The sequence below is a fragment of the Arvicanthis niloticus genome, chromosome 9, assembly GCF_011762505.2.
Source record: "Arvicanthis niloticus isolate mArvNil1 chromosome 9, mArvNil1.pat.X, whole genome shotgun sequence".
Taxonomy (NCBI): domain Eukaryota; kingdom Metazoa; phylum Chordata; class Mammalia; order Rodentia; family Muridae; genus Arvicanthis; species Arvicanthis niloticus.
In genome coordinates, this window is record NC_047666.1 from 15,910,780 (window position 1) to 15,937,066 (window position 26,287).

Below are 26,287 nucleotides of genomic sequence, written 5' to 3' on the forward strand. Positions count from 1 at the left end.
CTTAGGCAGTGAAAGAGCTGAAAAATAGAAAGCTTGTGATAATGTAATAGAACAATGGGGCCGTGTTCCAGGTCTAGCAAGCAGCAAAACTTGCCAGTTTCAGTCATGTGGCTCTGTCTGTAGAGTCAAGTGACTAAAATCATAAAGTACTGATTTGTGGGATAATAAAAAGGGAATCTGGAATAGACAATTGAATCTATATGTAATTCCTAAGGAAGCAGCCTATGCAAAAAAAAAAAAAAAAAAAAGACTGGATTTAATCTGCAAGAGAGAGTGGTCTTTAGCAGAGATTGATATTGAACCGAGATCTATCTTGAGCAGAGAGCTATCTTGAACAGAACACGGGACTGTCAGCTTGCACCCATTACTGACTCCAAGTTTTTCCTTGGTGGCTCCCAATCATAGTTTCCTCAGGAAAATTTCCCAAGCTGAGGCTGTTCCTTGACACAGTAGTAAATTTTCAGAAAAATATTTTGAAATGAGAAACTCCCTATTTATACAGAAAGCAGGTTAGAGAATGAAAATGCATGAAATATGTGTAACTTCCTGAAGTAGCTCGAAGCCATTTTCTCAGATCACCTCCCTACAGTCTTAGCAAAACAGACACTGTAGAACTCAAATGAGCAAATTGGATAGAAAGAAGTTTCAGAATTAGGACCTTAGAGAAGAACTGCAGATAGGAATAATGGATCTTGAGGTTGTACCATCTGAACAAGATCAGGCAATACTATATATTTCAAATACATATGCTGGTATTCTGGGGATTATGCCTTACTAGTCTGAGAGTATTTTGTGTGTTCAAATTTTCTTCCACCCACTGTAATGGATAGGTTTGTCACCTTGAGACCACATGGAATTACCTGAACAAATAAATAGGAGATTGCTATATTGATGGGCCTGTGGGTGTCTCTATGGAAGATTGTCTAAATCATTTAATGTAAGAAAATCCACATTGCAGATAGTACCACTCTCTAGAGAAAGGGTTATATACAACTGGAGAAATTGCTCTGGGTACCAGTGAGCAATAAGTTAGCATGCATTCAGAAATTTTCTAATCTTGACTGTGGATGTGATGGGACTGGCTGTTTTAAGTTCCTGCCTTGACTTCCCCATAATAACAGTTTGGAACCTATAATTGTAAGCTGAGTTGAAGCCCTTATTTATTAACTTGTGATTTTTCCTTTGGTTAGAGTATTCTGTAACCGAAACACAAATTAAACTAGATCCCATTTCCATATCATTCATTCAGCTATTTGTATTTTATTATTGTTTGTTTGTTCATGTTTTGTTGTTTTCATAGGTAGTCCCCTTTGTATTTCTTAAATTTTGTTTCAGAGTTACAAAAAGAAAGATGAAAATGTACTTTTCACCAAAAGTAATCCCAAAGCAAAAAATTCTTAAACCATTGAATATGCACTAAAATCTGTGCCCACTGTGCCAGTGCCAACTTTTACTTCTATTCCCCATGCCCAGAATTACAGTCTGCAAGTTCGGGCATCCTGGTAGGTTCATTAATTTTTATGGTCTTATCCTTTTACCCTAGTCTCACATAACCACTGGCTTAGGTGATTGCTTTTAGGAAGAGAAAACTCATTTAAAATCCAAGATCCCAGCAGGGAAAGAGAAAGTTCACTGCCTGGTTAGTTAAGTTCTCAGAGTCCAGGACAAGCATTTTTATTAAGTCATGGCTGGGCCTGAGTGAACACCCACCCCCAACACCTGAAGCTGAACTGACAGGATAAAATACACTTTATTAGTTCATCTGGTGCATTGCTTACACAGTGATCTAATAGCTGTGAATATTTGTAGCTTCTTTAGTGCTAGAGAGGGATTTTAATTGGGCAAACAGTAACCTCTGTCCATTTATTAATTCTTTCCCTTAGGTTTGGTTATAAAAAGGTATGCATAATTAAATCCTGGGAGGTCGATGTCACTACTTCTTAAAGTATTACTGTAAGAAAATTTTGACATCTCTCTCATGTCCTAATGTAATAGAATGTACATGATGTGGTGAATATATATACACATATGCTTTTTCAAGTTGGAAGTTGAGGCATGTTCTGGAAAGGTATTAAGGGTGATAGAAAAATTGCATTAGGGAAAAATAGACCCAAGATGCTATCAATTGAGGAAGCACAATGTCAGGGTATTAATGGCCTGGCCAAGGGTAAATGCTATGCTATGACATGTGTTCAGTTTTCAACTCTGATGCATTTTCCATTAGTTGTGCAAATGAACAGCCATGCACATCTCCCTCATTTGTGAATTGTATGTGGTATGCCTGTTTCTTTTTTCAGGACAATTGTACTAATTAAGTAGGCCATCAGTATGAGAAGGATATTAGCAGAGAGCATCCTCATTATGAGTAAAGGCTGTTATTAGTGTTATTTCTTCATAGTTAATACCTGGATTACCTACTCTTGCCATTTTAATATGAAATCACATTTTATGTAGAATCACGGAAATACAGTGTTTGAGTGTTTGTTTATATCCTAACTCTTTAATTTGGTAGAAGCTTTTGAAAATTGAGCAAAAACTGTGATTCATAAGAAAGGATACATCAAACCTAACATCACAGAATTCTTCTTTTGACATTTAATGGAACTATGAGCAGCACTTCTCATAATGATGTTCCTATAAGCGAGCTTGTGGAAGATTCAGAGAACTACTTCCTTACAGCACCATTAGCATAGGTCAGTTGAGGCAGAGTATTTTGTTTGTTTGTTTGTTTGTTTTTGAAAAATTAGGAAAAAGCCTTAGGCAAAGTTATGAAGAAATATAGTTGCTCAATAAATCAAGAGCTACTTTATGCCTTTAATAATATTAGGATACAGGCTGTAGATAAAACTCAGTTGATAAAACACTGAGTGAATCCCTAGGTTCAATTCTCAGTATTGTATGATCAAGGAAGCTGTGGCACATGCCTGTAATCAAAGTATTAAAGATGTATACATAAGAAGATAAAAATTTCAAAATCATCCTCTGCTACATAATGGGCTCAAACCCATCTAGACTACAATATAACCCCCTTCTGTCAAAAATAAGAATTAATAATAACAAAGGAATAAGAAAAGCCAAAAAGTTAAAATACTTAGGCATATTTTGAAATTAGAGCTAGATTTTTTTTTATGTTTTTTTGTTGTTGTTGTTGTTCTTTGTTTTCTTGTTAGTATAATGATTGGTGGGTTTAGATACATAATATAAACACTAACATTTTTAAAGTAATTTTTCTGTGTGCTGAAAGTTTTGTTCAACTAATTTCTATTTCATATGTAAATCTTAATTTTAAAATTTCAAGACTTACAAGTCGGTTGTACAGGTGTGTCCATAAAAGGAGCAACATCTTTTCAATTTTTGTTTTCACGTTAATAAACATATGTCAACACCAATAGTAAGAATGCTTGTGAAGATTCATCATTCATGAAACAGTCCAAAAGTAATCTGTAGACAAGGCAGAAAATTCTCAAGCACCAGCAATTTAAAAACTGTATAAACATCTATAATTAACTAGGAAAGAAACATGTTTTAGATTTCTTATACTTGTGACTCAGAAACACATGAAACCAAAATTGGAGAAAACACACACACACACATAAATACATACAGAGCAAATATAAAATGATTCTGTAGGGATATATTTTAAACAACCAAATAACATGTTCAAAAAGATGTATGATCAAAAACAAAGCATAAATACCCTAAGTGATTTCAGAGAATAAGTATGCAGATACATACTTTCAATTTATACACTGCTCAAAAGTAGTAACAGACTGGAAGGGTTAGAACTTTTGCAGATTGATGTTTCCTGCTTTTCAGCTTCCTTTATCATTCTGTATACCCTACTTAAATTGGAAAGAAAAAGTCTTAGAGAGAAAGATAAGAGAGGGGAAATAGGTGTGGATGTCATTTCTGTGAACTCAAAGGTAGCAAAGCACAAAGAGGCTCACTGTATTTTAAATCAATATGTCCCTTTTATATGCATTCTCCTCTGACACTCTGAGTGCATCCTTTATATAGTGCCAGAAAATGCAGTACCATTTTTCCTAGAAGTAGTTGCTCACGCCACCACTCAACCCCTTACTCTATAACACACGGGGCACTGTATCAACACTGACAGCCCTCAGCTTCTAAAAGGCATAAAAACTGACATTTAAATGGCCTTTGATGTTTTACTATTCAATTAGCCTGCCTTAATCAGCGTGTTCCTGACTGTGTGGTATGCTGGGCTCATTCCAGTAAAAAAGGCTGGAGACAGCCAGATACAAATGGATTTACAGAGCTGGAGACAACTAATTTTACAGTGCAGTACTTTGGTGCTGACTGTCAGGAGTTAATAGCTCAAATCACGAAGCAAAGAACCCAAGCCCATTATTGCAACCAGTAGTTACCCAACGGTTCTGATTAAGGGGTTCTCAAATGTCATCTGTGAGTAAATTGTATACTATGTACTGTACATGCACTATGTTCTTTGTATTAAATCCCCTTTCCCATCCCTTATTACTTTATTTGTAAATTAATAAGGGCAGAAATGTTAAAATACATACTGGATTTACAAACATACAAAATAACACCGCATGAGAGTTCTTTTGCAAATGACTGAAAAAAATGTCAACTAGTTTATTAAAGTAAATTTACATATTATGAAAAGCTGAATTGTGATCTTTATCATCCCCTTATTGTTTCATAATAGGTCAAACAGTCTGATCCTTTGCATGGTACTTACAGCTACTCAATTTGGTTGGTCTCATCCTGAGCCTTAAATTATTTAATGGAGTGTGAACAGTGAAGATTGAGTTGAAATGTTAGTGTGTGTATGAAGTGTGTTTGTATGTGTGTATGAGACACACACACACACACACACACAGAGAGAGAGAGAGACAGAGAAAAAGACAAAGACAGACAGATATAGACAGACAGAAAGGCAGACAGAAAACAGACAAAAAAATAGGCTTGATTTTTTCATCCATTTTTCATTAATATTAATATTTTACAAGATAGAAATTTCATAAACAACACAACTTACCTGAAGAAAATCCCCTTCAAAGTTAGCCAACCCCTGAATTGTTCCTGAACCTGACCACATAATGTAATAATGAGTGAGGCACCTAGAATATTTCTCCTACATCTACAACAAGAAACATAAATGCTTTTCTCACTATACAGCCAATGCAGTTGTAAGATGGAGGTTAGTGGATGCTGTGATTGTGACTCACAAAGAGGCCAATGTAGCTTTGGTATCATAGTGAGTATAAGTCCAGCTTAGATTAATTGGAAGGAAAAACAAACAAATCTACAAAGTTGTTCTTTAACTTCACTGTGGCACACATAAACAGACAAAAGTAATTCTATGTGATGATGATGATGATGATGATGATGATGATGATGATGATGATAAATGGTTAAAAATGAAAAGTCAACAAGTATTGGTAAGGAAATAGAGAATGGAAACCAGCAGCTCTCTTTGCCTATTGTAAAGAAGGCAGCATTGGTCACATAAATAAACTTACAAGGGATCCTAATAATGGGAACATCTACCCATGTCATCTTTGGACATTTCTAAAAAATAGAAATCACTATCATGTACAGTGTTTATGATTATCATAGAATGCTTCATATTATTGACTTATGAAAGTTGGTGAATGGAGAAATATGAATATCATTCACCCTTAGGTATTTAAGAAAATTATTCCCTGTGTCATGATCAACTAAAAGACATCTTGCCTCTGTCTCCCACTGCTGGTATTAAAACTGTCCAAAACTAATAGCCATCAAAGATGAAGCCCATTCTTTTCTGGAATGCTTGTCTTCTTGCCTCCTACCCTGTAGCATATCTGGCTTGCCTAGACTATTATAGCCAGCACACCTTATTTTTTAGAATGAGTTTGTCACTGAAGCTAAAATTTACTACTTCAACTTCTTTGTTTAGTCAGAAGGAATCAGAGATTCTGCTGTCCTCAGGCTCATATTATATGTGTGGTATATACCCAGCCAAAACATTTCTGTAGTTAGAAGAGTATATCTCCATCACAAGTACTTTAAACATTCTCAAAGGTACATATTTTTCCCCATACAGAATTCTCTCTTCTACAACATGTAACACAGAGCCACTTAGTCACATCACAGAAACCTTTATTATATAGAAGATATATATATATATATATATATATATATATATATATATATATATATATGTGTGTGTGTGTGTGTGTGTGTGTGTGTGTGTTTATATGATTCATTAGCCAGTTTGGTGGAATCCCTTTGAAATACTCCTATTCTCACGTAATTCTTCTTCATTGCAAAATTATGTCTATAAGAATATTCTGTTTTAAATGGTAATCTGAGTGTCCATGATTGTGCTTTCATTCTTTACATGCCAGTGCTTCTCAAAAATAAAGAAACTGGGAAGCCAGAGCTTACTCCACCCTGAGTATGACTATGTGTTGCTGTGGTCCACACATTTATTATTTAAGAGGCTGACCTAAAGAAGCCCTGCTTCAAAGAGAAAACAACAGAGACTTCACACAGTAGCACTTTTCATTGAACCCCCCAATTCTCATTTATTCTGCACTGTTTTAACTTTGGTACAAATCTAATTTTCTATCCACACCTTCTTAAAATAGCATTTTCATATATTTGTAATAAGTATAGAGGTTTAATTTTATAGCATCATTTTCTTTTAAAAATTTTATGAGATGTATGAGATATAAGATAACAAGAAAATAGATTTTTTTTAGAACTAAACATGATGAAAAATATGGAAGAAATTGTCGCTCAGATTGTTAGGGATGTGTTCTAGGATTTGGCCCTACATAGACTGAATATTATTATTACCCCATAAAACATATCATATCAAATAACTGCTATTGTAAATCACTATTATAAGTTTATTATTTTTTATCTAACTGGCAATTAATCATACTAAGATCAATCATACATTACTGTTGCTATGTGCATATCTTAAATAATTTTGCTTATTTGTGTTACTCTGATTACATTTAAATATTTTATTTAAAGCTGCAGGTGCAAGATGTGGCTTCAGTAGTAGAGTGGGTTTAACCCTCTAAAATGTAAACTTCTGTAAAGATCTGTTCATCCTTTGCAAAGCCAAAGTTAATTTAAAAGTCCACTTATTTTAACATTGAATTTAGAAACTGTATTTTTTTAGACATGTTGTTGTTGCTGCTACTGTTTTATGACAATGAAATCTGGAAGTTAATGAAGTTAAAAAGTTCTAAAATGCTTGGTCCACGTCTAAGCACACCTAAATAGATCTCTGTATTTGGTGTATGAGAAAATATTTCTAGGAGTAGATACTGTTTTTGATTGATTTGATTGTGTTCTTTGCTCTAGAAAAAACTACCACCACCATCACCATATACAACAATAACACACACAACACACACATATACACACCCATACATGCACCCATACATGCACACACACACACACACACACACACACACACACACACAGAATCACTCCACAGAGAGAGGATGGTGCAGAGAGAGACTACACACAAAAACCTCAAACCAAATAAAAATTGAAAGAATATAATGATGAATATATGAGGCTTCAGATTTGTTACAAGATATTGCCAAAGGTTTTGATTGGGCAATAGAAATTAATTAGCTTGGTGCAACTATCAGCTATAATTTGTATTTTCATACTTAGTCACTAATGCTAATACTTGTCTTACTACATTAGTCTATAATTATGTACTTCTCATTTTTTAAAACATGTTTGAGTGTATGTTGGAAAGATAGATGCTTATAGATGCCACAAAAAATGTAGGGTGTCATTCTGAGAAAATCATCCACCTCCACTAACTCAGAGTCTCTCATGGACTTAGAGCTCACCTCAAAGGCCAGACTGAAGTAGAAGCTATGGAAGACAATGTTTACTGGCTTCCTCCCCATGACATAACTTAGCCTTTTTTCTATACAACCCAGAAACACCTGCCCAGGAGGGTCATTGCCCATAGTGGGCTGGTCCTTCTCATGTCACTCTTATCTTCTCAGATATGTCTTTGTTTGTGCCAAACTAGACAAATCAGCCCACTATCACATTAGATAATGACAAGTCCTTATGCAACAACATCCCTTATGCTTCAACATCCTGTTTTTGTTTCCCTCAGTGGACTGTGACCCCTGGATATGCAAGTCAAAGGCCTCCCCCACAACTGAATAAATTTAAAAAAAAAAAAAAAAGGCCAGACAGGCTGGACATGGAACATGTGTGACTCCTTTTGTCTCTACTTCCCCACCACTGGAACTGTAAGCAGATCCTATCACTTCGTCATTTTTACTTGAGGTAGGTGTTTCAAACTCAGGTCTTTATGCTTGTAAGACTACTTACTGTTTTACTAAATTATTTCCGCAACCTAGATTCTTGCTACTGCTCTCCTTAGGGTATAGCATTTTTGCTCTAGGGAAGCATCTTCCTTTATCCAGTATGTAGGAGAAGGAGAAGAGCCTTCAGAACATCCCATTGGCTGATACTGCAGTTAAGTTTGGATTACATTATGATGGGAACTTTTTTGGAATGTGTGTCCCTTTCCTGTTTAGGTTTAAATTTTCTCTAGAGGTACAGACAGTGTTGAATTACTACAATACAACAGCACTGTTTCCACTTGGCTGCTTTAGATTACATAGCTAAAAATCAGTGCTGTCTTTTTTTTCCCACAATGTACATGAAGAAATGCCTGTATACTCCAGGTATTCTATTACTATTTTTCAGAAGGATTTGAAGAACCCATCGATTGATTATATTGTTAGTGCAGTGTTCATCTTACAGGATTCCTTCTTCTTTGAGCCTTATTCTATATGCTGAAAGGCTTTACTTTTCTTCATATTGTATCTTTTCCTATTTCTCTAAGGAGCATCTTCATTAACGGAATTGCTAAGGAGCATTTCCTACTAAGATCTTAACTCAATAAGCAGTGAGATACATAAAGTACATTTCATATTCACATGGCAGAATGAATAAGAAAACATTTTGAATTTTCCTTCAACTTCGATTAAATACTGAGTAGTACTTCAGACAGAGAATGCAGCCTTCTGGGAAAATGAGGGAAAGACATCATATAATTAATTCAACCATAAATTAAATATGTTTGACCTTGACATTGTATTACTATCTCAAAGGTAACTTACAGAATTAATATGCAGATGTATTTCTATAAATTCTATATGTAAGGGAGCCATGATGATTCTTTGATGAGAAAGCTAATTTAAGAACATTTTAATAAACAATATAATTCTTTGTGAGTATAAACAAATCTCTTCTGACATCAAGAATCTCTCTTCATGGAATGACAATGTAGCTGGGAAGACTTGGAACTTTTTTTAGGCTTCTTTACTGTCAAGTTGGTTAGATGTTCTGCATGAAGCACTACAAAAGTACATAAATAATTTTCACTGTCATAGCTATATTATTTCTCATGCCTGTTAATCTTTTCCCTGCTTATATTTTGCTTTTGGAGTCAAGGCAAAGAATAGAATATAAAAGTACAACACAAAATAAAATTAAATTAAAGTGAGTTATGTGCTGCCAAGAAGAGGGTAGAAGGAGCTGGCCTGAGGAAACACAATGTAAGGATGTGAAATTGTACAAGGGAAAGTGAGGAAGAGATCAGAGCAAATAACCTAGTTTTGTAGTCCCGATGTATGTTCATGTATCTCCCTCATATTAACAATTCTCCATTGCATTTCTCAATATGCTTTTATCTGTATTCTTTGTTTATTAATTATTTTATTTATTAAAATTTTAAATGCCTCCACCCCTCCTGATTCACCTTCATGGTCCCCTTTCCTGGTCACCTCTTCACATGCCTCTTACTCCATACCCTGTCTCTTTCGACTTTCAACATCCTTAGTCCTCATGGAAATGCAAATCAAAACAATCCTGAGATTCTACCTCACACCAGTCAGAATGGTTATGACCAAAAACTCAGGTGACAGCAGGTGCTGAAGAAAATGTGGAGAAAGAGGAACGCTTCTCCATTATTGGTGGGATTGCAAACTGGTATAACCACTGGTATAATCAGTCTGGTGGTTCCTCAGAAATTTGGACATAGTATTACCTAAGGAGCCAGCTATACCACTCCTGAGCATATTCCCAAAAGATTCTTTAACATATAACAAGAACACATGTGCCACTATGTTCATAGCAGCCTTATATATAATAACCAGAAGCTGAAAAGAACCCAGATGTCCTTCAACACAGAAATGGATACAGAAAATATGGTACATTTAAACAATGGAGTACTAATTAGCTATTAAAATACTAAATTCATGAAATTCTTAGGCAAATGGATGGAACCAGAAAATATCATCCTGAGTAAGGAAACTCAATCAAAAAAGAACGCACATGGTACGATAAGTGAATATTAGCTTATATTAAAGATCCAATTCACAGACCACATGAAGTTCAAGAAGAAGGAAGACCAAAGTGTTGGTGCTTGTATGCTTTTTAGAAAGGGGAACAATATACTCATGGGAACAAATACGAAGACAAAGTATGAATCAGACAAAAAAAAAAAAAATCCACAGACTGCCCCATGTGCAGATCCACCAAAATATAGTCACCAAACTCAGACACTATTGTAGATGCCAAGAAGTGCATGCTGAAAGGAGCTTGATATAATTGTCTCCTGAGACGCTTTGCCAGAGCCTGACAAATACAGAGGTGGATGCTTGCAGCCAAACTTTGGACTGAGTATGGGATCCCTAATGGGGTCCCAATGGAGGAGTTAGAGCAAAAAATGAAGGAGCTGAAGGTATTTGCAACTCTAAATGAAGAACAATAATATCAACCAAACAGATCTCCCGGAGATCCCAGAAACTAAACCACCAACCAAGGAGTACACATGGAGCAACGCATGGCTCCATCCGCATATGTAGCAGATGATGGCCTTGTCTTATATCATGGGAGGAGAGGCCCTTGGTCCTATGAAGGCTAGGTGCCTCAGTGTAGGGAAATTCGAGGTTAGGGAGGCAGGAGTGGGAGGGTGGGGGAACACGTTCAGAGAAGCAAGGGAGGGGTGATTGAATAAGGAGTTTCTGCTGAAGTGTTAGGAAAGAGGATTACATTTGAAATGTAAATAAAGAAAATATCCAGTTTAAAAAAAAGGGGAAAAAAAACCGAGGGTACTCCTCTATCCACGTACCCACTCCCACCTCATTACCTCTAGCATCCCCCTTCTCTGGGGCATCAAGCCTCCACAGAACCAAACCTTTCCCCTCCCACTGAGGCCAGACAGGGAAGTCCTCTGTTACATATGTAGAGCCGGCCATGGACCAGCCCAGGTATGCTCTTTGGTTGGTAGCTTATTCTCTAATAGCTCTGAGGGGTCCTATTAGTTGATACTGATGTTCCTTCTATGGGGTTGCAATCTCTTTCAGTTCCTTCGGTACTTCCCCTAACTCTTCTTTTGGGATCCATAGGCTCAGTCCAATGGCTGGCTGTAAGTATCTGCAAGTGTCTCAGTCAGATGCTAGCAAAGCATCTCAGAGGACAGCCATGCCAGGCTCCTGTCTGTAAGCATATCATAGCATTAGCAATAGTGTCAGGGTTTGGTGTCTATGCATGGGATGAATCCCAATGTGGGGGGCAGTCTCTGGATGGCCTCTCCTTCAGTCTCTGCTCCATTTTGTGTCCCTGCATTTCCTTTAAACAGGAACAATTCTGAGTTAAAATTTTTGGCATGGGTGTGTGGCCCCATCCTTCAACTGGGGGCAATGTCTCTCTACTAGAGGTGGTCTCTTCAAGTTCTATCTCCCTGCTGTTGGGCATTTTGGCTAATGTCATCTTCTTAGGTTTCTAGGAGATTCCCACATCCCTGGTGCCTGGAGCTTTATAGTGGTTTCCCCTGTTCCCCTTGCTATGCTGCTACATATTTCTGTTTATTCTACTGGCCCTCTGTACTTCTCTCCTGTCTCTCCCATACCTGATCCTGCCCCTCTTTTTTCCTCCTTCTTTGCTCTCCCACCCTAATACCCAAAATATATAAAGAACTCAAGCTGCTAAACTCCAGAAAACCAAATAAACCAATTAAAAATGGGGTACATATCTAAACAGAGAATTCTCAAATAATGAATCTTGAATGGCAAGAAGCACTTAAAGAAATGTTCAACATCCTTAGTCATCAGGAAAATGCAAATCAAAAGATGCTAAGATTTCACCTTACATCATTAAATTGGCTATGATAGAAACCTCACATAACAACAGATGCTGGTGAGGATGTGGAGAAAGAGGAACACTCCTCCGTTGCTGGTGGGATCACAGACTGGTACAAATACTTCGGAAGTCAATCTGGTGGTTCCTCAGAAAACTGGAAATAGTTGTATCTGAAGAAGCTGTACTACTCCTTGGCGTATACCCGAAATATGCCTCACCATAACACAAGGTCACATCCTCAGCTATTTTCATAGCAGCCTTATTTATGATAGCCAGAATCTGGGAGCAACCCAGATGTTCCTCAGCAGAAGAATGAATACAGTAAAGGTGGTATGTTTACATAATGGAATACTATTCAGCTATTAAATGTGAGGACATCACGAATTTTGCAGGCAAATGGATGGAACTAGAAAATACTATCCTAAGTGAGGTAACCCAGACCCAAATTTACATACATGATATGTACTCACTGTTAAATAAATATTAGCCAAAATTTCAGAATATCTGTTAGGAGCCGCAGTGAGCGTGACAACATTCGCCATTACAAGATGGCGTGGGCATCCTGTGCTCCCACAAGTAAACAACTAACTGCGCAGGTGCAAAAGGCAAAAGCGTGCCAAAGTCACTGCCCATCCCCGGGGTGTAATATGGGGTGATGAGTGAACAGCCAATCAGAAGTGAACACGCCACTCTAGGGTACATATAGCAGTGCCTTTCCTGGGCTTTGGGTCTTTCCGCTTCTGCTGATACAAGAATAAAGCCTTGCTGTAGTAACCACCCGAACACTGCTTCACGTGTCTCTTTCGTGGGCAAAGGGGACTCGAAAAGGGGTGCGGAACAAATATCCATGATACAACTCAAAGATCATAGGAAGCTTAGCCAGAAGGAAGGACTAAGTGGATTCTTCAATCCCACTTAGAATGGGTGTCACAATAATCACAGAGGAAGGATGTTTTCTAGTTTGTTACAGATTATTTATCAATAGAGGTAAAATAATTTTACTTTCCTGGATATAAAATGAATATGTGTTAAAGATTTCAATTCACTCATTTCCAGTGAAGAAAAAATGTTTGGCATCCTAAGGAATGCAAATATCATTTCTCAGCAAAGATTCATGTAGAGATTAAAAGAAACAAAAAAATATGCAAGGCGGGGCACAGTTGGATTATTTTTGATAAGAAAATAATGTGAAGCAGTACTTTCACTACACATATTTTACTAGCCTAATTTTAATAAATCACTTATATTTATTTAATCTGTAACTTACATGATACTAACATTGTAGCAGCCTTTACCTGATCAAATCTCACAGGAATAAGTGAATAACTTTTCATTTCTGGTACCACATAATTATTTTCTTATTCAGCATTTTTGGGCAGTGTTGGTACATGTCTTTAATCACAATACTTATGAGTCAGAGGCAGGCAGCTCTCTTTGAGTTAGAGGTCAGCCTAGTCTATAAAACCAGGTTTACAACAGCTAAGAAAGATCACACATAGAAACTCTCTCTTAATATAAAACAAAAAAGTTTCAAAATTCTATGATTACTTGCTTCTTCCCCTCTTATACAATATTAAGCATTTTCCAAATTTCAATTTTTTTAAGATTTTGCATCTCAACTTCATTAATAACCCAAACTCTGATTTGTACTGTCTGCCAACTTTAATTCATTCCAAAAATATAGCATCACCTATAAAGACCTGCTTTGGTATAGTAATCAGAAACAACCTGATTTTCAATTTTAGTTTGTTTTGAGATCCCAGACTACTTCTGCCAGATTCATGATGTACAAAGCAGCAAACTCATGCCTTAGTATCACATGAGATTATTTTTTTATCATTTACATCTGTTTTATATTTCTAAACATAAGTTTTTTAAATGTCTGTTTCAAGGTCTGATACATTATTTTTCTTAATTTACATTACACTTTAATATTGCTCAATATTCTAATTATTACTAAAAGTTTTAATATAGTTCTACAGAGTTTTACACAGGGCAAGTAAAATACTTTGAATTTCACAGGAGAACATTATTGACATGAAATTCTCTAAAATAGCTTCACACATTAAATAGACCTTCCTAAAATTTGTTCTCAAAATTTTTATCCCCTGATTCTACTCAGAAAGTATACAGGAAAAAAAGTTGCATAAAATTGGAAGTCAATAGACACTGTGCTAACAAGTCATTTGCAATTTTTATATATTATAATCTTAAAAATGCATTGAACTTACAGACTGTGAAACAACACAGTGTAACTTTCATTCCAAGGAGATATTATATATTGGAATGCATGGTCTGGGGTCTCACTGATAAGACATTTAAGGACTTATGGAGATCAACCCATGAAATAATTAAATAAGGACATTTTTTCTTGTTGTTAAAAGTGATGCTATTAGGTATTGCATTTTTATTTAAATCTTTATGTTAATATACTCAGGTGTATGATAATATTACATAAAACATAAATTCAATAAAATATGGTTGTGACAAAAGCTTAGTATTTAAATCACATGAAATATATGTGCATATGTACATAGATGTCACTAATGGAGGATAAATGTACGCATGTAGTATACTAACTCCTTGTCAAAAGAAGAATTTCACTTATACAAATTCAGAGAAAAATTATTCAAATATATTTATTTTAATTACAGAGATTTCTGTAGAAGGATGCAATGATACTTTTATATCATAAGAAACCACTTAATAAGAAACAATACCAGTTAATATTGAAATGTGAATTACACTTGAGATTAAAATTTGACAGATGGATGCATGTTAATCAGAGATAAAACAAAGTTACTAAATTTTAGCCAAAGAGAACTATTGCAATAAAATTTTACTCTAGAAGCATTTCTATTCTCTCTTTCTCTTTATGAATCTAATTAACATCTAATGATTTCAACTGCTTTTTTATTGAATATTTTGTTTATTTACATTTCAAATGTTATGTCCTTTCCCAGTTTCCCCTTCACAAACACCCTATTGCTTCCTTTCTTCCCCAGGTTCTATAAGGGTGCTCCCCCACCCATCCATCCACTCCCACCTCATCATGCTGGTATTCTTCTACACTGGGCCATGGAACCTTCAGAGGCTTTTTTAAATATAATGAGAGACTAAAGATTGCAACATGAATGACTTTTTAAGGTTGCAAACATAGTATTTCTTCTTGAATATGTCATGGTTAACCTTAATTATCAACTTGTTGGGCACTAAAATCACCATGAAAACACAATTTTAAGAGTACCTAAGAAGGTTTTATTGGTTTCTTGGTTTTTTTTTTTTTTTTTTCTAGAAAGGTTTAACTGATGTGGGTTGACTGACCCAGGCAGCTGTATATTTAGCATATGTTAACTGATAACCAAGATTCATCTCTCTCCACCTTCTGATAATAGATGCTATGTGGCTAGCTACCTTGTACTTTTGACACCACAATTTCCCACCATGTTCAACTACAGCCTCAAGCCGGAAGCCAAATATGAATTCTTACTTCTTAGTGATAATGTTCTCAGTGCCATGAGTAAATCAAAACTGAGCTTTAAAAGACATTAAAGAGACTTGTATAGATTGGGAAGATGAAGCTGGCCTTTGTATAGAACATTTATACTAAGGTTAAATGATGTGTTACTTCTGCAAAGATACCTTGTAGGCTTTGGAAGACCAAAGTAGATACTGAAATCTGCTTCAAGTTCTCATTCTCAGGTGTACTTATTGTTGTTTTATTGTTCTGTAATTCTTTCAGGTATCACAAAAATTGGTTTTATTGCAGCATGTTTATCTAAATATGTGGCTGTACATTGCTCATATTCATGCTCCAATTATTCTTTTATCCCTCAAATTACTGGTTCCCTTATTAATCCTAAATTATTCTTTTCGGTTCTATCCTCTCTGCCTCTGTGTCTGTCTATTTATTTGTCTGTTTTTGTGTGTTGGTCACTTTAGTTTTATCTGTCTGTCTCTCTGTCATTCTCTCTGTCTCCATTTCTGTCTTACTCTATTACTCTCAAACACACATACACAGGTAAATTGCAGTTCCATGTATAATAAAAATACATTATTAACTACTCTTTCCCTTTCATTATATCTCAAGACATATGTAGGAAAAAAATGGCTGGGAAATCACAGGGTTCCTCATGCCATGCTGTGTGTAGTCGGCTGGGAAGGCCCCGGGTTCCTCCAGCTGGAAGTTAGGCCCAGCTGCTCAGTAAAGGCCTCTTCACAGCTCCTCACAGTGTGGCCCCAACATACAAGGAAGTCCTTGGGTTTCCAAAACCGGTTTATTGGTATGGCGGATGGCCGATCTGGATGTGCGCCCCATAAAACCCAGGGCGAACCTGAGTTAAATGGGGAGAGGTAGAGGGGGGAGGGGCTTTGGAGGAATGCTTAATTGGCTCCACCCTCTGGCCTTCAGGTACCTTATTAGTATGTAAATCTCTCTAGGGCCTGGGGCCTGTTCATCACACCCTCCACCTGTATACATGACTGAAAGGCTCATGCTGAATGGAGATTAGACTTTGTGACAGGAGCCTGGGTTCTGGGGGCATGGCCAAACCCACAACCCAAGAACCAGGACACCCTTCCATGGCCCAAATATCTTATTTTTATGTTTTTTAAATGTATGTGTTTGTGTGAGCTAGTGCCATGCATGTGAAGTATCTAAAAAAACAGTAAAGGACACTGGCTCCACTATAGTTGGATTTACAGTTTCTCTACAATAAGAGATGAGTTCTGAGAAGCAAATTGAAATTAGAGGACACTCTTCACCATATAGCCATCTCTCCATCCCTGTAAAGAGATTTTTTAATAAGAATATCAAACACATACATACACAAAACATAAGTTTATACAAGATAAACTAATTACATTTAAATACTATATAATATTAAAATTGTGATTGGTATTATTACTATATTTATATGTACTGCAATATAGAAAATAATTTATTAATTGTAAAGAAATCCTTCAGATATGGAACAGTAACATTGAATAAGATGAATCTTACTGGTTTGTACTACAAAAAGGTTAATCCACAAATAGAGTTGTCAGAAGCAAAAGATTCTATACATAACTGATGTTATGGAATTAAATTAAGTTATAACAATTCATGACAGCATTGTCTTCTATGATGTAGATCTTCCACATGAAAGATTTTTACAGGTATTCTGTCTTAATCTGTGCAAAAACTGTTGTAACTTTTGATGTTTTATTTTCCAAACAAAAATATAAAATGAAATGTCAGGGGCCATCTTGGAAATGCAGGTGACCTTCCTGGAGGTGGTCTACTGTCATTATATAATCTGTGAAAGGTGAGATTGGAAAGGCAAGGCCCCAAGTGACTTCACCCCAAAACTGTTTCTTGTAATTGCTATGTTTTTCCTGTCATAATTACATAGCCTAAGGATTCCTGGGCATTAGCTCACACTATTGAGCAGACTTCCTACAGCTCAACATAAAGATAAACTTTAATGCATAAATGCTATTTAGATGAATTAATGATTCTATAAAATTCCTGATTTGATTAAAATAATCTTAGGCAGAAAGTTTCAAGAGATGGTTTTAGTTGTTTTGCTAGAATGATGTAATAAAGTTAAAATCAAAAATAGAATATGTCCACTCATCATAATAATAAGAAATACAATGAGTTTTCATAATTACACTAAAAAGAGAAGTAGGCTTGGAACAAATTTATGTTCAGGGAAAAGCATTCAGGTGCAAGGATAAAGCTACAGATGTGCACTATGATAAGGTAAGGCCATGTCAAAACTGTTGCTTTGAACTTATAATGATCTTACAGAATGAAACACTGCTTTGACTTTCTTACTAATATCCTTCTGTTAGTCCTACTGTATATGACATTTTTTTCCTATGAGGTAATTCTTTTTTAGACAGAGAACTTTTTATCTGAAAACTATAAATATATCAAAGCAACAAAAAATGGTGATGTAGCCATTTTCTACTTCATCTGGTGTGTATGTGTCTGCGTGAATAACTTCCTTCCTGTTCTTTTTCTCTCTGTTTTATAAAGAGTGATGACCTTCGAGAGTTTGCCTGGCCAGTGAGGGGCTCCTGGCTTACTTGCCAGAGAACAAAGCCCTAGTAATAATGTCATTACTTAATTTCCCTCCACTAAACAGCATTTGTGAATTGTCAGAATTCAGTAATTATTTAAACACAAATAATAAGAGTTAGAGAATAAGAGACTAACATTTATTTATGCATAGAGTTATGTTTTGAGTACTTGTTTAAGTACAGAACAGTAAGAAAGTGTTGTGTCCTGTGTTTAATAAAACACAGAGATGTACAAAGCTTAATAAAGCATAAATAGTTAGAGAATCAAGCCAGGGATCATCCAGTCTTTAGCCACCATCCTACTCTGTGTTCTACCTCAGCTCAAACCTGAAAAGTCTGGTCAGGGCCCCAGCAATAAAACACAGGGCAAAAGAACGATTTGGTCAAGCTGAGACAATTATGGCATGATCGAGCTAGACTTGAATGCATTTCTTGTATACTGTGTGAATCCTAAAATTAACCAATATCATGATATTAATTCCACAGAGACAAGTGGACAGTAATGCAAATGAAATAATTTCATTATATCCTATTCTTGGATCAATTGTATGCTATTAAGACAAGTGATTAATAAAACAAGACTGCAGACTCTGAACTGTACAAAGTGTTGACTGTTCACTTTCTGATGTGGAACCCTGATGGTGAATACTACCACAGATTCCTCTAATGGTAGCACCTAAGTCAAGGTAAATGGTTTCAGATGGTCATTAAAGATTAATTTCTACAAAGTCCTTATGAACTAATTTTTGATCTTTTTAAGTAAATGTATAATTTTACTAGCTTACAAGGAATTTAGTTTTATAATGGCCTTTTCATGTAAAATTTAGTTTTGTAGTTTTACTTCACTAATTCCTTCCTAACTTCTCTGTCTCCCATGTGCCTTTCCACACTAAGTAGTCTTTTAGCTTTATAGGAAAATAAAATTAATTTTCAGAAAAATTAATAAATAGACCTGGATAATATTATATTAATGAGATGAATTTATATCAGAAATACAAATATCATGCATTTTCATTGTGTCAGTGATAGGATCTGAAGACCTGTCTTTTGCAAAACCAGCAATCACTCTTAATATCTGCACCATCTATCCAGTTCCAAACTCCACTATCCCATTGATAACATATTCTTCATTATATAGTGTCTTGGAGTTGGTGACTGAAGGGATGTAAATTGTCAAGGGAAATTCCACAATTCAAAATTTTGAGTGCAGTAGACTATAACATTATACTTTTTAAAATCTGTCTTACATGAAATTTGCAATCTTGTAATTATAACTCCTCCAAGTCCCTAAGTCATGTGGCCATTTATCTTGCCTTCTTTCTGGTAATTGAGCTCAGGGTTAAAGCCACACAGAATCACAGCTGTTTAATTTCCTCCACTGCTTCTTTTAATGTGACTCATCTGTACTTACTTTTACTTTTTCTCCAAGTAATTCCCTTTTGGCAGCTCTTTTCCAAATTGCTACCACTTATGGTAAATTAACATTCCTCACCCATTAATTATTCTGCTCCTTGATTATTTCATTAAACCCTTTTGTTAAGAAAAATAGTGTGGGGTAGAGCTGGATGGTGGAAATAACTATGGCTGCCTGTGGGCTTAACTGTGAAAAACAGGTTTGCGATCCTAGAACACTCCTGCACTTCTAAAATTTATATGTATTCTTATATGTACACAGATAAGTGTAGTGCTCAACTTGTATCAAGAAAAGTTCTCATTTCAACTTACAGAGACCATTAAACCACTCTATTCAAAATGCAGAGATCTACTCATCATGGAGTGCAAACCCCAATAGATTTATCTATAACATTACTACAACTATGATTGAAGGAACACTGAGGAAAGGAAAGTAAAAAGATTATAAGGGTCAGAGGACCAGCAAATAAGTGTGAGTAATATAAATACGCTACTACAGCAATATGGCTGCCTAAACAGGTGCCAAACAATAAGAACAGCAATAGACATGCTGACATGAAGGAAAGAAATCTCATGGGACCACATTCATACACAACTCCTGGTAATGGAGGCAGGCTTAAAGAAAGATAATTCATCTCTCTGAAAGTTGAGACTCGTACTTGGCTAACCAGTGTGAGGTGCTCATCCCTGAAATAGCATACATACAAGTTATGCCTAAAAGACTCAGCAACTTGAATTTATATATTTATGTATTTACATATGTGTGACAGCACCAGACAGAGAGACAGAGAGAGAGAGAGAGAGAGAGAGAGAGAGAGAGAGAGAGAGAAGAAGAAGAAGAAGAAGAAGAAGAAGAAGAAGAAGAAGAAGAAGAAGAAGAAGAAGAAGAAGAAGAAGAAGGAGGAGGAGGAAGAGGAGGAGGAGGAAAAGGAAGAGGAGGAGGAGGGAGTAAGGGTGGGAATATTTTAATTATGTTTTAATTCAAAAATATAATTAAATGGATAAAATGAAGTAAAAGTTCTATTGTGGATATTTAATGCATTATTTCTACCATTGAAAGGTGTGAACATTTTCCCATCACCTTGATGGATTATTAACATTAAATTAGCAGTGATGCCTTGAAGAAACATACTGATTATAAATTACCTTGTATTAATAGACACAAGAAACTCAAACACTTTGTAAAGCCAGGATGTGTTTTCAGAAGCCACAGTAGAAACTGTTCAACTTTACCCATGTAGGCAAAATGGTATATAAAGTTGAGCTTCCTCCAAGAAGGTAAAGAATGAGAAAGTTAAAGGGAGCTGAATGGGAAAAGGAAAAAGGTTACAGGAAGTAGGGGAAGGAAAATTGGTAACTAAGGGGGATATGATCAAAATACACTATGTAAATTTATGAAAATGTTATATAAAGTAAATAATTATGCATATCTACTATATGCTAATAAAAACACAATGCTATAGTCTATGAACCAGTCAGTGGAGAAAAGGAGATATTCCTGAATTTAATAGTCATTCTTGTATCACTGACTCAAATTGTAATGAAACCACAGAGAATTTTATCAAATAATATAGCAAAATAACTTACTATGAGGAATTTTATCAATATTATAGGGGAGAGAATAATGGATCTGATTTTAATTTTGTAGCATCTCTGTCAGTCTTTCTTCTGCATTCTTTTATTTTTTATCTGCATATTCTACTTACAGGAAGACATTTGCTATCACTGAGCTAAGCCCATTTTTTTTAATTCTGCCCACATATTCGTTATTTTGAGTCTTGAGTGTCCTACATTTTGCACCTGTCTTATAGTTAAAATCTCAATTTGTTAATTGAAAATATATTTTCTCATACAATGTATTCTGATCACTCTTTCTCTCCCTCATCTCCTCCTAGGTCTTTCCCACCTCCCCACCAATCCAATGCCATGCTATCTTTCTCTGTCCTTAGAAAACAACAGACCATAATAGAACAAAACAAAACACAACAAAAACAGAGATTAAAGAAAAAAACAAACATATTATGAAAAAAGCAGAAGCATATATGCACAGAGAGACGAATGAACACACAGAAAAAAATCCACATACAGACATACATACAATGCAGTAACAAATGCACATACAGAGAAGTCATACAATTTAAAAGCAAAAAGGCTTCATAAAGGCTTTTTTTTTTTACCCTTGATATCTTATCAAACATCCAAATGAATTTTTAATATTATCTTTCCATGACTTTGGTTACACTACTACTTTTTTTGTTTTGTTTTGTTTGTTTGTTTGTTTGTTTGTTTTTGAGACAGGGTTTCTCTGTGTAGCCCTGGCTGTCCTGGAACTCACTCTGTAGACCAGACTGGCCTTGAACTCAGAAATCTGCCTGCCTCTGCCTCCCAAATGCTGGGATTAAAGGCATGCGCCACAACTGCCTGGCCCCACTCTACTACTTTTTAAAGCTCAGGATCTGATAACTTGAAACCTACTAACATTTTGAAGATAACTACTCTCTAAGTCTGTGTTCGATCTCTAATCCTCCTCTTAATTTCATTCTCTACTCATCCTTGGAAAGTTCATCTGCTATTGGCTACACTGCCGCTCATTGACTCTTGGTGACTTTAACAATTATACAATGCATATTGCATTTCTGCTTCAATATTAGAACTTTCCCCTCCATGCCAGCCCCACAAGCATATACGCATATAATATTCCATTCATGGAGTATAAGAGCAAAAAACACAGGAACAAGTTTTATGGTTGTTTTAAGATCAGCTAGGTTTTCTTTCTCAGCCTCATCCTCAAATCATACACAGTTAAATTATATTCTCTTATATAGCAACACAATTAAATACATAACTCAATATCTGTTTTTTTTTTTTTTACATTTACTACCTATGATTGCATGTTACTATTTATTGCATGTAACAACTGGAGAAACAAACCTTTATCATACCACAAATTGGTGGTGGCTATTTAGTATCTGTGGAGAACAGGGTATGTGTGCTCACTGATAGAAATCTTCTGTAGAAAGTCTATAGAAACACCTTTTCACTAGGCAAGGATCTATAGTGAATTTGGTAACTTCTATAATTATTACCTAGATCATGTCTCCTACAAGTTCTCCTTGCTTTTGCTATGCATTTCTACTCATAGCAATAGTTTTACCTTGTCAGTCATGGGCAAGGCCAGTATCACACAGAATTAAAGCCTTATGGATGATTCTATTTTTTAAAGTATAACTCTCCTCTCTTTGCCTCTATGGATGCTTGATACATAATCATTAACCCTGGTTATTTTGAGACAAGTAAGCATGCCGCTAGAGAAACAGCTACATTAACACTGAAGAAGCCTGTGACAGTTGTGGAGAGCAGTGGGTCCTGCTTGTGTAACTATTTTGAGCAAGATATGCCTGATTAACAAAGGCTTAAAAATGGTTCTTAGAAAGATGGTATCACTAATTGATAAGTTCATATGAGGACAGGTTCTGTGGTACAATGAACAAGTCTCTGACTGCAATTTAAAAAGTATTATGATAGAGGCATGCTCTGTGATAACTGGACTTAATCTCACAAATGTTTAATCTGTCTCTCACCTTGTATAACTGTATAACCTCATTGCTACCAGTTGAATATGTGCTCAAATTTATAGGACATGCCTGGCTAGACATTTATTTTTGGCTTGATAAAACTGTGCTCTGAAATGCAAAGGAAGGTTAAAGGGTGATTGACCTAGTGAGAGTGTAGAGGGAGGAAGAGAAACTGTTGGGGCTTTGTCTAAAGATGGAGCTTTTATAATGCTGATGTTATGATTTCTGTTGAATAAAAAGAAACAATTTTGTCACTGCACAGGCGAGCAGGGTTGTGATTGTATAAATACAGATGACTTGGGCAATTTCACTTGCTTGAAAGTCAACTATTGATCACTGTCTTCACTTTCACCAACACCACACATCTGTCCTCAGGTTCCAGCATCCTGCCAGAGCGGTATCCTGAAAACAAATTACGTATAGAACTTAAGTCTGCCTAGATTAGAAATGAAATAATAAAATATCGACAAAATGACTGTCATAGTTTTGAGTGTAAATATGTTAAATCAAAAGACAATATATTTATAAAGAAAAATCATTGGAAAATATTTTTCATCAAAGTTAAGAGCATCTGTTAGAAGACTATAGTAAAGTAACAAATCTGCTATATAGTAAATAGAAAATAGTGGTGACAAGTATATTAAATATGCTTATTAATACCAAATGTAAAGAAATTCTATTAATATATTAAAATAGTATACAACACATCACCTGAAAAATCAAAATAATTAGGTAAGCATTTCAAATATTGATTCCATAGGACATTTTTTCTACATTGATATGAGTTATTTTTTAAAGATTATCTTATGGTTTACCATTGGAAATTTTGTGGCAAACAATAGGTCTCATCTACCATTAGTGAAACATTAAATTTATTTAGCCAGGTTAAGAAACCTTTCAACAACTATACAGGAAAAAAAAAACAAACAACAAAAACAACAACAAAAAAATAACCATAAAACGAAGTTAGTTTTCAGTGACACAGAAACTCATTCCCTGAATTTATACTTGAAAGATATATAAATTTTTAGAGAGATCTGGGCAATACACATGAAAGTAAGGCTGTATGATCATACTTATTAGAGATACATTTCTTTTTTCTTTCTAAATTTTAAAAATGTTTTTATTTAATTTTATTGATTCTTTGTGAATTGTATATCATGTTCCCCAATCCCACTTATCTCCCCATCCCTTTGTACATAGCCTCTGCACTTGTAACCTCCTCCCCTAAAGAAAAATAATCTTTGTAGCAGCTGTAGTTTATCTCAGTATACCCTTTGTCTACACTACTTGCAATGTTGATTGCAATGAGTCATTGGTCTGGTTTGACTGCTGGTTTCTCTGGACTCCTCTTGGATATCCTATTGTTGCCCTAGGTCATGATGATCCTAAGCACTGGATATTTCAGACAGCCCCTTTGTGCTGTGCAGCAGTTTAGCAATGGGGTGGGTATTAGGGTGGGCAAAGTGGAAGCCGGAGGTCTGGGCCTGTGTGTTAGTTGAGCTGATAAACCTTCCAAGTCTACTTCACCAGCCCCACCAAGGTGAGCTCTCCAGTGCTGCCAGAGCTAGATCACAGTGCTGCAACTGACATGGGGGAGAGACCAGTCTCCTGCTGCCATGACTTCAGGCTGGCTCTCCCACGCCAATACCAACAGATTCAGCTTTATTGTGCTTCCTAGGCAAGTTGAAGTACCCTTTCTCCAGAGTGCTGTATCAGGTAAGTGGCAGGGCCAGCACTCTTGCTATCATGAGCAGGGTGCAGGTCTTCTACATGGAGTAGGTGGCAAAAGGTGAAATGGACAGGAGGGAAGCCATCTCTTGTCCACACCTGCGGAAGGTAGACTACTGGAAGGGCCAGCTCTCCTATAACCACACCCTCAGAGCCTGCTTACCCATGAGCCCCCCCCCCCCCCCAACCATAGACAGCTCTACTGTGCTTCCTGAATAAGGTGCTGGCTCTTCTCTTGAGTACTCTAGGTGGCAAGGGACAGGACAAACAATCCTGTTCTCACACCTTAGGGAAGTGGGCAGCTCTGCTGCAGGGTCATAGATCTTGACATGGTTCTTAGTGCCATCATGGTCCAGGATCTCCCCATGGCCTTAGGTGGCATCGCTGACTACTCACATCAGGCTGTTTGCCACTACCCTCGACTCTCCAGTTCTGCCTCTCTTGATTGGGTACACACCATGATTCCCTTTAATCTCTCCACCACTTACTTATCTTAGAGGTAACCTGAGCCTCTGGGTCTCTGAGTACTATGACCTGCTCATGCCTTGTGGCAAATGGCTGGTGGAGGTCTCAGGTATGGTCTCAGCACAACAACAAGTTCACTAAAGTATTTTCATAAAAATTATTAATAGAATGAACACTATACCCTTCTAGTACAAAATAATCACCATGTTCATGCTGTATTGGCATGTTTTGCTGTATCACAATGAGCTTGTGTTCATAAATATCACATTGAATATAATCCAAACTAAAGCTCTCACTCAAATTCAAAGTACAAGTCAAAAAGTGGAACAATTTAGAGTTAACTTAGCCTAAATTCGAATGTGTGTGTGTGTGTGTATGAATGTGTGTGTTTGAGTGTGTGTTTGTATGTATGTATGCATGCATGTATGTATGTTTAGAGGCTGATTAGATGGTTTAGTAGTTGGGAGCACTGGCTGTTCTTTCAGTGGACCTAGGTTTGCTTACCAGCACCTACAAGGCAGCTCACAGCTATCTCTAACTCCAGTTCCAGGGCATTTGACATTTTCTTTTGGATTAAATGTATCAATCATATGGTACACATGCATACATGCATGCAAACACTCATACAGATAGAACAGACTCTAATTACATGTGTTGTTTCAAGACACATATAATTCTAAGAAGGCAAGTGTATCAAAAAACAACAAAAAATAATTTCAGGTGTTAGACTCAGGAAGTGAAAGGGTGAGGCAAACTGTGGTCCAGGAATGTTGGATATGTGTGTGTGTGTGTGTGTGTGTGTGTGTGTGTGTTGTAAAAATGATGTTGCATTTTTAATGCTTAAGATACATATTTAT